Source organism: Dromaius novaehollandiae, chromosome 16 (genome assembly GCF_036370855.1).
Source record: "Dromaius novaehollandiae isolate bDroNov1 chromosome 16, bDroNov1.hap1, whole genome shotgun sequence".
Classification (NCBI taxonomy): domain Eukaryota; kingdom Metazoa; phylum Chordata; class Aves; order Casuariiformes; family Dromaiidae; genus Dromaius; species Dromaius novaehollandiae.
In genome coordinates this window covers 4,863,023-4,878,178 of record NC_088113.1, presented here as the reverse complement: position 1 = coordinate 4,878,178, position 15,156 = coordinate 4,863,023, and the positions used below count along the sequence as shown (strand labels likewise).

Sequence of the window (15,156 nt, the reverse complement as noted above, 5' to 3'; positions counted from 1 at the left end):
CACAATACTGGAAAGTGGATCCTGAATTAATGATTATGATTTTCTGCAACCAGAATACTGTACAGGTAATTCCTTAAGGCTGAAATATTTACTCAGAGCACAAGGCTTATTATTTCATTTCAGATCCATGGTTTTCTTTAGTTTACACAAGTAGACCAAAGCTGTAACACCATGAAAAGCTACATTTGCTCTCCTCTTCAGGCAGAAACCAAGCACTCAGTGACCAACATGAAGAGCTATTAGCAGACATAAGTCATCCTCTCTAGATCAAGAGCCTCATATTCTCTCCTAGACTAAAGGGCATTTTGAGAATGTCATTTTTCTCTCAACAACATCCCACACAACTGTGCTGTCGTGTGGAGACTGGGACAGACCAACACAGAAGCAGAAATTATAAACATAGGTAATTCAACGGAACAGAGAAAAAGCAATTTTCTGTAACAAAATCTATTACCAAGTGCAATTAAAGAAATGAGTATTCATTTTTTCAGTCATCTGATCATCTCATTTAGCTGTTCTAGTTTCCTCTCCTTTTTTGTAACACACTGTAATGATAAAGACAAACACTCTAAAACATTGAACAAGCAAAAAGATTTGAGAAGTTTTTTTTTTTTTTTAAGTCATATGAAATAAGGCATGTGTTTTCTAAATGACATGTTATTTTCGAGAACATCTACTTTAATCAAACTGCTATATTTTCTCCAATTAAAAATCTGCAAGCTCTGTTTTAAGAATATAAAGATTAAATTTAGAGAAATATTATCCACAGTGCCCATGCAAAAATTAGGAAAACCCTAAAAATTAAACCACAACTTCAACAGCTTAAAGAAAGCAGAGCTACAATAAAAAAAACTGAGTATCTGTGCTTATACTCACCAAGAAGAAACTCGTTGCTTATAAAGGCGCAGACATTCCCAATATTTATGCACAGCTGTAGGGAAGGAAAAAAAAGGTCACATGAATTCTGAGACAAAGGTATTTTAGAGTTCAGAAAAATACTTACTCAACAGCCAATACCTTAGCACACACTGACCCCTCTAAAAGGTCAATTTCTCTGAAAGTATTTCAATACTAAGAGTCCGCAGGCTACTAGCATCCAAATTAGAAATGGAGCTACACACACTTTCATAACCTCATCAAATTTTTCCATTATTTATTTATCCATTGCCAAACAGAAGCCATCAGGAAGTTTACAGCTAGCTACTTCTACTTCTGTACACTGGATACTTCAGAACAAGCCCAACTAAGCCAGCGGACAATTTCACTACCAAACTTTGTGTATGCGAGTAACTCAAAATTTGAGGTACTATCTACAGATATGTGGAGCAGAATGTGTTACTGACATGCCAAACCCACTGCATGGCCCAAACTGCACTTAAAGTTACAGGCTGTAGGCAGTTTTATCTTGCACATTACTGAGAATATAGGGTCCTAGGGTGAAATAATAGGCTAAAGATCTAACGATCACAAATGTATGAGCATGTGTCTTCACTGTCTCTTCCAATGGATTGCTAACTATGAAAACAAGAGCTCCTGTGGTTGTCTTGTTTTTCCTTTCTCTTATTTTCCTTTTTCTCTTTCTCTTCCTCTGTTTCACCAAGTCACAGAAATTCTTAACTCCTCTCCTGACTTTTTGATCCACTGCTATTTGGCAGGAAAGATTTTCAAGCAAATCTATCTGAAACAGTCACAGATTCTTAACCGCAACCACTCTGCGCTGAATCTAACACCATCTCCTCCTCCTATGAGTTTAATGAGAACTGCTACTGAGAAACCCACACAAATGTCATTGCATCAATTATATTCCTATCATCCAAACATTCTTTAACTCGGAGGACAGAAGCTTAAAAAAAAAGGGGGGGGGGAGGGGGCATTTCAATTCTCTAATATCCAAGTACAAGAAGCAAGCCATAAACAAAACCAAGAGCACCAAATCTGCACCAAAGGGTCAAAACGCTTCAGCATTCTGGATTTGGAAGCATATCAAATTTCTTCTGCAAAAGAATTACAGATTACAGAGACTCAGATTCACAAAACTGAAGTCATCATTTTTGTTGCGACTCAGATTCACAAAACTGAAGTCATCATTTTTGTTGCAACATACAATTTCTGCTCATACTAGTGGATTTCTGCTGTGGTATCATCGTGGCTAAGATCAACTTTCCTCATAAGTCATCTCGTAGTACAGGTTACTTAAAACCAAAAACCTAGGTCTGATGCATCTAGTCACAGTGCCATCAAAAAGCTCCAATTACAGATACACTCTAATTTAGTAAGCACAGCTTTTCAAGATATATCTTAATAAAACCTATGCTTTCTGAATATTTAAGAATATCTTTTTAACTATTAAGAGACACAGAAACAATCTTCTTGCATTTAGAAATAATTCCAACTGCCACAAAAAAGTAGCCTAAAAAAAAAAAAACAGGAAAAAACAAGATGAACTGACATTTCTTTCACTGAAAAGTCTGTCAACTTTAGATTCCTAAGATCCCTATGGATTCAGATCTTCTTGGTTAAGAAGGAACAAACTTAGTGTGAAGCATACTCTGAGGTGCAAGTTAACATCTTAGCAGCAAGAATGCTCTCAAGGAAAGTAAGAGTTCAAATGCGTAACAGCTAAAAGAACACCCACAGACTGCTCTACCAGTCTTCACTGTTTCTTATGGAAGCACTCAGCAGTCACGGTCTACAAACCACCACAGAGTTCATCACATCAATCCACGCTGCAATGAGCATGCCATGCCCATCCAGCCATGTGAACCAACATGAGCCAAGATGCACTCCTCCCCCATCAACTGAGATATCCTCAGCTGGATGGACTACAACCACCACATAGCAGAGGGACCTGCATTTTGGTCAGGTAAACTTTTAGTTTCTTCATCCACAAAGCCACTCTATTCCATATATGTAAGGCTCCTGCAGACTTCAGAAGAGTATCAGAAAACACGCTACAGGCCACCCGAGTTGTTCTGAGAAGCTGAAATTAGTCTGCAGATTGGGTACCCCAACACAGTTTCTCCTGATAGTCTACCTGAACTGAAAAAGAATATTAGCATTGTATAAAAACACTGCCTGATGCCAAATGCACTAAGTAATACTGTCCTCAAAAACATCCTTCTGCCCTATCCAATGGTCACCTTTGGAGTCAAATGACCTTTTTGTAAAAAAGAATGAAAATGGACAAGGAAACAAGCAGACTGATTCTCATTCCTGTGCAATACTTCCTCAGAAGCAGCAAGAGAAAAAAAAAAAAAAAAAAACAGAAGCCCTTGGATAAACATCCTTACCGTGAGACCACATTAAAATATTTTGTTTAGGTTGACTCTACTGAGTAATCCTGGACAAGGTGCTAGCTGCTAGAAAAGTAGCCTTGCAAGACAGATGAAGAAAGGAGCCATGCTTGCGCTCAAAACTCACATGACAAACTCACAAAATTGTAAGGACAGCAGGTTTCTTCTTTAAAAAACATATCCTTTAAAAAGAGGCAGAGCACAAGAATGCAGTGTGAATTTACCAAAGTATTGTCTGTTTGGCCACAACACCAAGATTACCACGTTTAATACCATGTCGAAGCTTTAAAGCCAGTACAAATATTTAACTATTAAGTGACATTTAAGTTTATCATCTGCATCATTTCTGGAAGGAGTACTTAGGTATTCTAGAAAAGCTCATATTTAAAAGATTCCAGATGACCACAGCTTTACTGAATCATGACATTTACTACATTGTTTCCGAGTTCTAAGAAACTGCGACAGAAGGTGCTTGCAGCAGCACAGAAATTTAGTATTTAAGGCTATTTAATGGCCAGCAAACTCTTTGATTTGGACCAGATGTCCTATCCCTGGCTTTCAGGTTGCTCTGGATATTCAAACAGTACACTACACATTTTTGGCAAATTGTTGAACCTAAGATTTTTCTCATCAGTGAGCAGCAACATGTATTTTAGCTATCGGAGGAAAAGAACAAGACTGAAGCTGGAAGAACTGAGTAGGAAAGCACAAAAATTATCTAGTAACAGTAACTGCAGCTGTAATTGGACTTTGAAAAGAAGTCTACCTGAAAAAGCGTCTATAGAAAGTTTTCGAGAACCAGTTTCCACAGAGAGTTTATACCACCTGAGGTACTGGCTGCTGCAAATCCGTTCAGCCATTGTTTACAGCCAGGCAGTATGTACTGTCCTAACAATGAGATATGGCACTCTCAGCCTCATTACCTGATTGCTTCCTGACTGGACAGGATCAAAGCTAACCTACTTCTTGATAAAGGACTTGGCATTTTGTTGATGAACACTGAACTTCAGTTAAATGCAAACCTTGCAAGTTTCACTGCCATAAGCTTTGACAAAAAAATCAGCTCTTCATTTAAGACAGACATGAAGCCAACAGATCATCTGATTGTGTTCCACACCGTAGGAAGAAGTGATTCCCCAGTTTTATTACAGAAAGGAAGGAAAGGGGTACACCTAAGGGCTGCTTCTAGACCCATCTTTGCAGCTTAGAGATGGAAAGGACAGCAGAGAAATCTGTGCATGTTTTTCAAGGCTGATGACAGCAATACTGACATGAGAGAGCTGCAATCTTGGCAGACGACCTATATGAACACTAGGGACCAAGCCATTAGCATCTTTCGCTATGGTGAGGAATCGTTAAATGCCCAGTGCATTTGGAACCTCTAATACACTACAGAAGCATTTTAGTTTTCAGCTTTAAAACTAACTAAAAACCTTAACTTAAACAATGGCAATGCCTTTCATGTCCATAGGCTAAAGATGCTCAGTTCTACAGTTGGAACGGTAAAGATGTTTGGCATATTTTCTCCTATAGAAAGAGCAAGGCCGACTATTGCACTATTTGGAACTAGGGAATATTCTCTATTTCCTTGGGAGAGAAGTCATAGAAGAAGCAGCTTGCGTTGAAATTAGTGTTTTAAATTCAGCAACAAGAGCAGGAAAGCTCTCTGGTGCCGACTTCATCAAAACAAAACAAAAAAAACCCCATACAAAAACAGACCACACTTTTTTTTTTTTTAAATGCATGGTACCTAGCTAAAAACACAGACGGAGATAGTTCTATTTCCTTTTGACCAATTTTGTAAATCAACCTGAAATGGAGTACTAGGACAGGCAAGGAAGACTTCAGTTGGCTGTGTTCAAACAAGGCTGGCCAGAATTACTCAAGCCCAATAAAAAGCAGAAAAAAAAAGACACATCACCAAACTAACAACGCTCAAAAAACAGTATATATTACATGCTAACATGCTATTTCCTGCTACATGCATCTGTAGTCAGTGAGAATGGCCAGACTATACAACTATACACAGGTAATCACTTAAATTTGGTGCTTGCATCCACAAAAAAATTGCTTTTCACAGAAACATTACCTGAAAAGCCACCAGTGCCAGAAAGTTTTTTTTTTTTTAGAAGATAGAGGTCATGTAGCTACTAGCATTTTGACAGTAAGCACAAAAAGACAGCACTAAGTCACTATTTCTTACCTGAAGAAAGTCTCTTCCTACAGGAAGCACAAGAAGACAAAATAACCCTGTGGGCAAGGAAGGAAGAGAAGTTTGAAAATGGTAAGGAATAAAATGAAATAAAAAAAGAAGAGCAGATGTGCGCAACTGTTGATTGAACTGCTACAGACGCTTCACAAGACTTCTCAATATAAATGCAACAGTAAATCGAAAATATCTGCAACTTTTTTTTGTTTAAACGCTGCACCCACACAATTAGGCAAGAATCAAGAACAGTTTAAATACTTAGCGAGGACAAACACTCGCAGGGCCAAACAATAAACCCTCCCCCATGCACATTCTTCAGCTCAGCGCACAATGCTGTAGCCCAAGTGCTCACATCTGCACAGGACAGTGCCATATGGGCAGAAACGAGAAGTGGCAGGATGGCTTTTCTGTAGCGACAATGTCAGCTTATGTCAAGGTCTGGCAAATTACAACCACAGACAACATTTAGTTTCCAGAGATGCAATTATATATCAAGGATGCGGTTACACAGAATTTAACAGCCCCTACAAATAAATTAGGGATTGCACCCTTTCCTGAACAAGGGGGAGAATTTAGGTCAATATCATCGCCTAGGTTATCCAGGAACTACAAGAGCAAAAGAATGGACTTCAGAGAACTTATCCAATTAAGGGTAAGAATTAATTATATGCTTCTTACGTTTCAACCAAGGCAGCGCTGTTCTAAGCAATTAATACTCTAGTCTTATTCCCAACTTGACCTTAATTAATTACTCTGGATTGCAGGCAAACAGATTTTACTCTCAGAACACTCAAGTAAAATTTCATTTCCATTTAGGAAATACTAACAAAGTTATGAGTCAAAAAGTAAACTAAACTCTCCCACAAGCTGACTTAAGTCAAATAACAAGTACTCCTCCAAGTCTTCTTCAATCACAGAACTATTAAGAGACACAAAAATTGAAGAGAGAATCATACTATGTATGATCTTTGTTGTAACTCTTTTCACTTGACTTTTTGGAAACAGGTCCTGTGAAGCATTCTTTGCTCACCTATGGACAAATAAACCCAGATCAAAAGTATTTCTGTTATATAGTTTCTCAGTTACGAGATCCTGCACAGGTGCCTACAAAAAGTTGTTTCAAGGCTTTTTTTTTTTTAGCATGGTATTTAACAAATTAGGTTTCATCTACTACAGCATACATTATTCAACTATGTACACTGACAGAAGGGAAGAAACATATTTTCTCCAGGTTGGACTCATCCACACTCAAATATCCCTTTTGATCTGTTTTCACATGTTTAAATTAGAAACACTAGCTTGGGATCACAGAAGCACTTCTGGTACTGGGAAGACTTCAAACAAGTAAAGGAGATGTAAAGGTTTCCCAAAGTTCTGCTGAAGCAGGCAGCCAATTAACCCAGCCCTACTGCCATTACAGGATGCATGAACACATCAAGCCAACCGCTCCTATAATCCATTCGGGGGGCAATAAGCCATAGCGGGAGTCAGGTCTGTTGGGAAAAAAGAATATGGTGCCTCCCCACTGTGCATGTCAAACAGGTACAACATGAGGTAACTTTCGGGTCATTGCAAGAAGCTGTCTTCCCTTCTTTAAAGACTTTTTGAAGGGACAAAAAGCAGAAGAATAGTGAGGCACTGTACACTTTAGCAGACACAAAAAGGCTAGAGGCCTCCAGAAAACGGTACCACCTACAGAAATCAACACCGGTGGTGATGAACACCTCGCAGAGCAGGTATCTTGCCCCACGCAACATTCTTCCCGTTTCACTCCTCCGGGGCCCGGCGAGAGGCGGCCGCCGGCGCCCCCCAGAGCCGCGCCGGGACCCGCCGCCAGCGCCCCGCGCCGCTTCCTGCCGCGCCAGCAGGGCAACGCGCCGCCGACGGCCCCCGCCGCCGCGCCCACCGGGCCACCGACGCCCACGGCGCCGCCGCGCAGCCACCCGCCGCTCCCCCGCCCGCGCCGCGCCTCCGCGGGCTGCGGCCCACCGCGGCGCCGCCCGGCCCCGGCCCCCGGGGCCCCGCTCCGGCCCCGGCGCCGCCGCAAGGTCACTCGGCCGCCCCCGCCGGCCGGGCCCCTCGGCGCCTGCGCTCGGCGCGCACATACTCACCTGCCCGCGCCGGGCCGCGCAGCTCCGCGGGCGCCGGCAGCCAGGCAGGGCGGGCGCGCAGCCCCCGGCCTCAGCGCGCCAGGCCGCGGCGAGGCGGCAGCGGCGCCCGCCCAGCCACCCCGGGGGCTGCGGGCTCCAGCGCGCCCGGAGCGCGGCGGGGCCGCGCGGCAGCAGCCGCCCGCTCCGGCGCGGCGCGGCCCTTTGTGCGCGGGGACGCGTGCCAGCCGCGCCGCGCCCGGCCTCCCTCCCCTCGCCCCGCCGCAGGGCCCGCAGCGCGGGGCAGGCGGCGCGGGCCCGGCCGGCCCCGGCGCGCCCAGGCGCTGCCGCTCTCTTACCGAGGGATCTGTACGGGAAAAAGGGGTTAGAAAGGAGCTAAACCGCCGCCCGGGCCCCGCTCCGCGCGCCGAGCCCAGCGCCACCGACCGAGCAGCGCCACAAAATGGCCGCCACGGCTGCGGCGCCGCCAGCCGCCGCCAGGGAGGGGCGTGGCCAAGGGGCCCCGCCCCCCACCGCCCAGGCAGGCGGCCGGCGCGGCGGCGGCCGTGGCGCGCAGAGCGGGCGCGAGGCGGCGGCGGGACGCGCGCGCTGTGGGAGCCGCGCCGCGAGGTGGCCCCGGCGGGACGCGCCGCCCCGTCGCATTTAGATTCGCCGTGGGAACGGCGTCTTCCCGACCTGAGGCCTGCCCGGCCTCCGGCTCCCTGCGCGGGGAAGACTTGGTGCTTCTCCTGCCACGGAGCTGGTCACAGATGGGCCCAAAGCCCCACGGGGGCTCTGCAGCTCCCCGTCGCAGGCCCCTCTTGCGTGCGAGAGGGCCACGAGCTCGGTCTTGGTGGCTGAAGTAGGGGAAAATGGCACAAAAAAACTCCATACTGCTGTGTCAGAAAGTACCAGGCCATGTTGCCAGGGCATGGCAGTGAATGCGGGCAGGAGCAGGCCACATTTCAGAGGGACCAAGCATGAGAGCAGGGAAACCCCATGCCGCCTGAACCCTGTCTTCAGAGGAATAATTTGAGCCATTCACATGAGCAATTGGAAGCGTAACAGGCTCTTCCTTTCAGATAAAGTGTAAAGGAAAAGACTTCTTCATCTTTCAGAGCTCCATTAGAAAAAAAGTTGAAATACAAGCAAAAATGAAAGCAGTCTTGGTCCACCATGAACCTGACTGCTTAGGTTGCTGCTTCTGCACCTTTCTGAGGTCTGTTTGTCTGCCTGATCACAGAAACACAGACGGATTTGGGTAGGATCTAATGCAATCCCTCGCTCAGAGAAGGGCGAGCTTCAAATCGGGCCGCTCAGGTCCTTACCCAGTTGAGTTTGGAATATTTCCAAGGCTGCGGATCCCCCACCTCTCTGGGCTCCAGCCCAGGGCTCCACCACTCTCATGGGGAAAGGTTTCTCCTTTGTGTCCAACCAGAATTTCCTCTTTTTTGCAGCTTGTGCCCATGGCCTCTTGTCCTTTCATTGCATACCTCCAACGGGAGGTTGGCTGTGTCTTCTCTGCAGCCCCCTCTAGGTAGGGAGAGGGCTGTCGGATACCCGCTTAGCTTCTCCAGGCTGAACAAAAGCAGATCCTCTGGCCGTCTCAGCAGCCGTCCGCTGGGCTTGGTCCCGTTTGCTGATATCTCCTGCTCTGGGGAGCCCAAAACCACACACAGATAAGGTCAAGTACCAAGTACAGTGCCAAGTACAGGGGAATTACCACTTCCCTCGACCCGCTGGCTGGGTACACTTCTGTACAGCTAGGGAGCTCTCTGTTCTTTCACAGATACAGAATCGTGCAGAGACAATTAAAAATATAGACTTTGAGTTTTATGCTAGGTTAAAGCCCAAACCAAACTGATACAAAAGAGCAAAAATCATTGCAGGCTGAAGCTCTTAACTGCAAATATTCCCATATTTGTCACTGTGGGAGAAAAACCTCTTCCGCTTCAAGTGATTTTCTCAAGATAATCCATCATTTTGTGCTCAGAGGCCAAACACAGACAAGAGCATAATTGTTACCTGTCAGGTATTGGGAAAAAAAAGAGTAACTGCTGTGGCCAAGATACCTGCAGAAAAGGAGATCAGCTCACAGTGAGGTCTGCAGATGCCAACAGACTCCGGAGGAGGGCAGAGGAGAGATTAGCCAACTGCAACAACCTTTTCCTCCCGACAGCATGCAGCAGCCTGGAGGACATGTCTGTGTCCGGGCCCTGCTTATTAGAAGGACTCATCATGGAGCAGAAACAATTTTGAAATGATTATTTAAATTAGTAAAGTTGTAGTCTATCATTAAACATTTATAATTTCTTCTATTTCAAATTATTATTTCAGGGAGGAAAGCTGAAAAAATAATTTCTATCAGAAAGGAGTGGCATTTTCTATTTCCAGTTTACCAGAAAAGGCAAAATACTCAGATGCCCTGCCTCCCTGCCGTGTGTCATCAGGGTGGGTGGGTTGGGTGTGAAGGAATAAATGGGCAGAGCACAGTCCTGATCCTAGGTGCCTTTCCCTCTGTCTTCCTCCTCCTAAATACCCCCAGAAAGCTCTGACACTGCACAACTCTGGCTGCTGCAGGGACATCAGCCTCACCCCAACGCTCTGAGCAGTGCAGGATGCAGAGCACAAAGGTGGGTTTAAAGCAGAGCAGCCCCCCTCCACTGTATAGCACCGTGTGTCTTAACGCTTCTCTAATAGAGTAGCGCTTGTGAGCTGTGTGCTGGGAATTTGTGGAAGCAGAATGACTTACTAAAAATACCACTATAGAAAAAAAAAGTGGTAGAAAATGTAACTCATCGGCTTAATCTTTCCTCCCGCCCCCAGCCTGGAAATCTTGTGTGTCATTTAAACATTGAAGGTTTCCAGGGGCACAAGAAAACAATGCAGAATGAATTAAAATAGGAAGCGGGGGAAAAAAAAAAACTTCCAAAATTTTTTCTTAAACTTTCACTAAAGTATCAGTGTACTGCTTCTGTATTTGTTTTTTAAGAGCACTATATTTCCTTAAGGAGTTTTCAAGCATTAAAAAAAAACCCTGAATTTTAGGACATCCGTCATGAAAAGGTGCATATGAGAAGCTGTTTCCTTCTCTGTAGCAATGGGTCTTTCTCATCTCACTATTTTCAGGCTGGGGGAAAAAATCCCTTGTTCTTTCACACACATTCCCCGAGAGCAGGCTGCTCTTAGCAATCCATGGAAGCGGACATGGCAGTTTGTGCTCCTGTTTTCCCCTGTGGCTTGTCCAAGACTTCAGATCCAATATCTGATGTTGGCGTTCCTGGTTAACGCTGTTGGAAAGCCTTAAACGTTGGACATACTGGCCCATTTTAGCCGGCCACGGAGAGGCAGCCCTTCCCAGAGGACATCGCTTCCTCTCCCGCTGGCAGCTGCAGTAAACAGCAGTGCTGCTTCTGCCTCGGGGTTGTCACTGCCTAGCACAAACAGAACCAGAGCTTCTACTGAAGCACAGAGGACTAAAGTACTCGTTTGCATTGCAAAAACATCCCGGGCCCCTGCCAAGGGAATCCGCTCGGCTAATCCAGGTCAGCTGGGATGCAATGTTTCCCACACCTCAAAGAAATCAGTAAATACACCTGCAGGCAAACTAAGCTTTGTGGACCAGTAATCCTTTGCTTGTCTTCTCTGGAAAGCAATCCCGTTCTCACCTGCAAAATCTTTATTTACGTTTGACATCAGAGATGGAATAAACCCACCCTGATTTACAGTCAAGGAGCAGCTGGATCGGGCTGCTCCGCCAGGACAGGCGAGCCAGAGCCGAGGTGACGGCGGGCAGTGCCAGCCGTGGCACAGTGCCCCTGTGCAGGAGGAGCAGAGCAGGTCCAGTGACAGTGATCAAGGTGAGCCAAGAGGCCAGATCATCAGTCAAGTCTGTGGTGACAAGGCAGGTGCAATGTCAAGCCAGGAAGCTGGTCCTCAGGACAGGGTCAGAGTCCAGCTCAGTGAAGTCTGTGGCCAGGCACACGCATGTCTGACTGCTCAGGCAGAGACCAAGGCTGAGGGCCTGTGCTTAGACATGGCTCCTGAAGAACAGGGAGGAAGATCCCAGTGAGATTTCTTCCAGCTCTTCCTCTTCAAGGCCAGCCATACAGAGCTGGCCTTGAGCACAAGCAGATAAACTGGTGGAGAGTGCAGTCCAGGCCCTGCCACTTCCCTTGCCTGCAGGAGAGCCGAGCCCCTTGGCTGGCCTCACCATCTCTCAACAGAGAAAATCAGGCACATGACAAGGGCAAAACATCCAACCAGCTTCCTGCCTGAGCTTCAGCAGGAGAGGAACTGTGCTCAGAAAATGCCTCCAGCATTGACTATAAAAGGAGGCTAACCCAGCTCCAGCAGAGCTGTCTGCAAGGTCGGCCTCTGCATTCAGTTGGTGTCATCCCATGCAGAAGACTCTCCCCTCCTCCCCGATGTGCTACCCAAGGGACCGGCACGGCAGCTGTGAGAGGGCAGCTCTGTGCCTGCAGGTTTATCTTCGCTTGCACAAGGGCCTCCGCCAGTGAGAGGCGGGGGGGGCCCAGCTGCTTTCTGTGCAGCCCACGCGGGGTCACTGCTGTCTTTATCATAACGGCTCGTCGGCAGCAGGGAAGCTGCCGCTCCCAGGGGTGAGTGAACGCTGAGCTCATCTACTGCCAGGCTGGGCTCCACTCTCCCAGAGAAGCATTGTACCTGGACTGTCCTGCCAGTGGATTGTGCAGCAAGTCTGCCCAGGGTGGGGATTAGATGAAGACCAGCACAGGTCGGCAGAGTTTAGACTCATCTGGGCATTGTCCCTGCCCTCTACACCGGAGTGCATGCACCAGTCCAGTGTCCTGCTCTTCCCACTGTGCCTTACCCTGATCATACCTGCTTTCATCAGAGTGTTGCTGGAGGTGCCCTCAGGCCTGGCTGAACCCTGGCCCGGTTCCAAGGTGCACACAGAGGTGAAGGAGAAGGGTCTTGCCAAGCTGGCACCCCTGCCTCACAGCTGCACCCCCTGTCTGGGCAGTTTACAGCTCAGGCTGGTTTCTCACTCCTGCTTTATTGGCCAGAGCATCTAGAAAGGCTGAGAATGCAGTGCACATCTCCAGGGAAGGAAGTCCACCCTCAGCCTGTGTCCTCAGGCAGGGCAGGCACAGCCCCATCTTTGGAGCGGTGTGGGGGAGACATGCAAACACATGGGCACTTCTGCATCAACGCATCTGGTCATGCGCTGTGCTGATCCACAGAGCAGGCAAGCTGTAGCCCCCTTCATCTCCTCCTCCTCTTTGGGGCCATCTGCCCCCCTGTGGTCCCTGGAGCAATGTGGTCTGGCTGTCCTGTGCTCTTCCGTGTATTTGTCCTGCACCAAGATTGAGGAGGTAGCACAAAAAAGAGAGAGGGCCTGTTCCTCCTCCACCCCCCTGCCCTCTACATCCCCCCTGCGATCCCTGGCAGAGACCTGGCTGCTGCTGTGGCCTATGATCTGAATAGGATAAGGACTGAGTTCAGGAAGCACCAGATTTCGCATAAGGCAGGATGGGGCAAATGGGGCTGAGAGTGGAGACAAGCTGGCATAAGCCATTAGCTCTCCTTTTGTGAACATAAACTTAACAGTTAGCTCAAAGAGTAGCTTGTAAGACAACCCGAATCTTGGGCTTCTAAATTCCCTTATGGATTTGGGCACTGGAAGCTGAAGTCCCACAGCCCCTTGCATTTCTCCTTTTGATCAGTAGTTTGGCCTGGCAGCACCATGCCAGGGCCCATCTCACACCTGAGCTCTGAGAAGCCAAAGAGCAGGGAGCGGCTGTCCACCTCACCCGAGGGCTGGTGCCCCAAGGGGGAGGACACCTCTCCAGGAACAGCAGGTGGAATAGACATTGGGATACCGAGAAACCACAGTTAAAACCTCCCATCTGCCTAAGAACACCTGAGCCCTCCCATCTGGCTCCCCGGGGACTCCTGAACACCAGAAACCAAACATTCATGCTCTCTCTTTGCTCATGTTTTCACAGAAAACCTCCATATTCTTCCCACAGACTGCCAGTGGTGAAGGCAATCCCTGGGGAAGGGAGACACGAGCTTCATTTACTGTGCCAGTAAACGTTAAACACTTCGGAGTAGAACAGCTTTGATGGTGAGACTGAGGAAGTTCAAGGTGGAGGCTGGTGACAGGAGAAGCCCTGGGAGATGCAGGTTCAAACCTTTGCAGGCTGGGGAGAGTTTTGAACTGGCATCCAATGCTTTTAAAGGAAAACTCCAGCTGACGAGCTACTTAATGCTGCAATGTTTTCCAGAAGGTTTCCCTCGTGGCCACCTGGAAGTCCTCAACTCCAGGAGTGTCAGCAAGGGAGGATGAAGAAGGTGCCGCATCCCTGAGGCCAGGGCTTGGCCCCATCTCCCTCCTCCAGCTTGAGGCAGTCCCCCAGCCACCTGCACCCACCCCTAGTTCTCTCCACCATTAACTGCGGGTGACAAATGTTACAGGACAACAGGAGCTCTAAAAGTGGAAATGCTCAGCAGCTAAAACACCTTTATCTTATCCTAGATGATCCTCCTGCAGGCAATCTATGGGTGTACCAGAGACTGAGCCTGGCTCTCCAGAGCCCTGGCTCAGTGCTGTCTCTGCTAGCTGGTTCTGCCGAATCCACCAGCACTTTTTCATGCCCACATCAAACCCTTGCTGGGGCAGCGTCAGGACAGGGACCCTCCCGTCTCAGCCTCCCTGCCGTGCTGCAGGGCTCATGACACAGGCTTGCCTGTTCCGCTCGTCTCTGGTTTGCCACAGGGCTGATTTGGTGCAGTTTGACATGAGGATTAGGCTAAAAGCCAGCCTGCTATTGCCCTGGATTTTTAGGGAGGTGACACAGCCCTTGGGCACCTTTGCTTTGAGGGAGAAATGGAGTATCTCAGGTGAGCCGGGAGGAGAGAGACCTCACATTTACAAGGGGAGGAGAGACCACAGAAAGCTCCTGTACCAAGAAGGGTGGTGGGTGAGCAAGATGGGTGTCTTCCTAGTTGCCATGTGCAATAAAACACCAGGCAGGTGTCAGAGCTGAGCCCTATCTCTCTGTATCCAGCTGAACCTTCAGAGAGGTCCAAAATCCACCTGTGTTTCCCTGGCAGCTGCCCAGCCTCTGCAGGAGCTGGGGTGGAGTGTGGACTGCAGAGCTGGGGGCACTGTGTCCACCAGCTCCCCCGCTGCAATCAGTGGCTGGGAAAATTGCTTTTACTTTTGTGTGTGCAGATTCAGAGGACATCACAGCAGAAACAGCAGAAGGCATATGCCAGTCTCTATTCTTGTGCTGCGCAAAGGCTAAATGCGACTCAGCACCACCAGCAAATGTTTAGCACTGCAGAAGTACCGGCCCCGCTGGAGCGCATCACCCTTCCCCCAGGGCTGTGGAACTGGTGGTAGGTCTCGGGCAAGCTGCAGGCGCCTGCTCTCAACAGGGTGCCGAAGCCAAGCGAGCCACGTCCCAAGCTGTGGTTGGACGCTGGGTCTTACTGCACTGCTGGTGAAAGCTGTGCACAAACCACAGGCTTGTTAGGAGCCAAGATGCTACTCTGGCCCTTTATTTTTTAAACAGTC

General features: G+C 47.9%; 1 protein-coding gene across 8 annotated transcripts in view; it reads right to left on the bottom strand.

Moving 5' to 3' along the window:
* PHF20 (PHD finger protein 20) overlaps positions 1–8,098 on the bottom strand; it is a 77,922-nt gene extending 69,824 nt beyond the window's left edge. For 6 of the 8 annotated variants that reach the window (XM_064521341.1, XM_064521342.1, XM_064521340.1 and 3 more), the window contains exons 1-3: positions 7,949–8,098; positions 5,497–5,543; positions 877–931 (exon numbers count right to left, since the gene is read on the bottom strand). The gene's annotated coding sequence lies outside the window, so the exon portion shown is untranslated. The remainder of the gene's footprint in view (positions 1–876; positions 932–5,496; positions 5,544–7,948) is intronic. The other 2 variants (XM_064521344.1, XM_064521343.1) reach the window with 1 other exon arrangement.
* Positions 8,099–15,156: the final 7,058 nt, after the last annotated feature.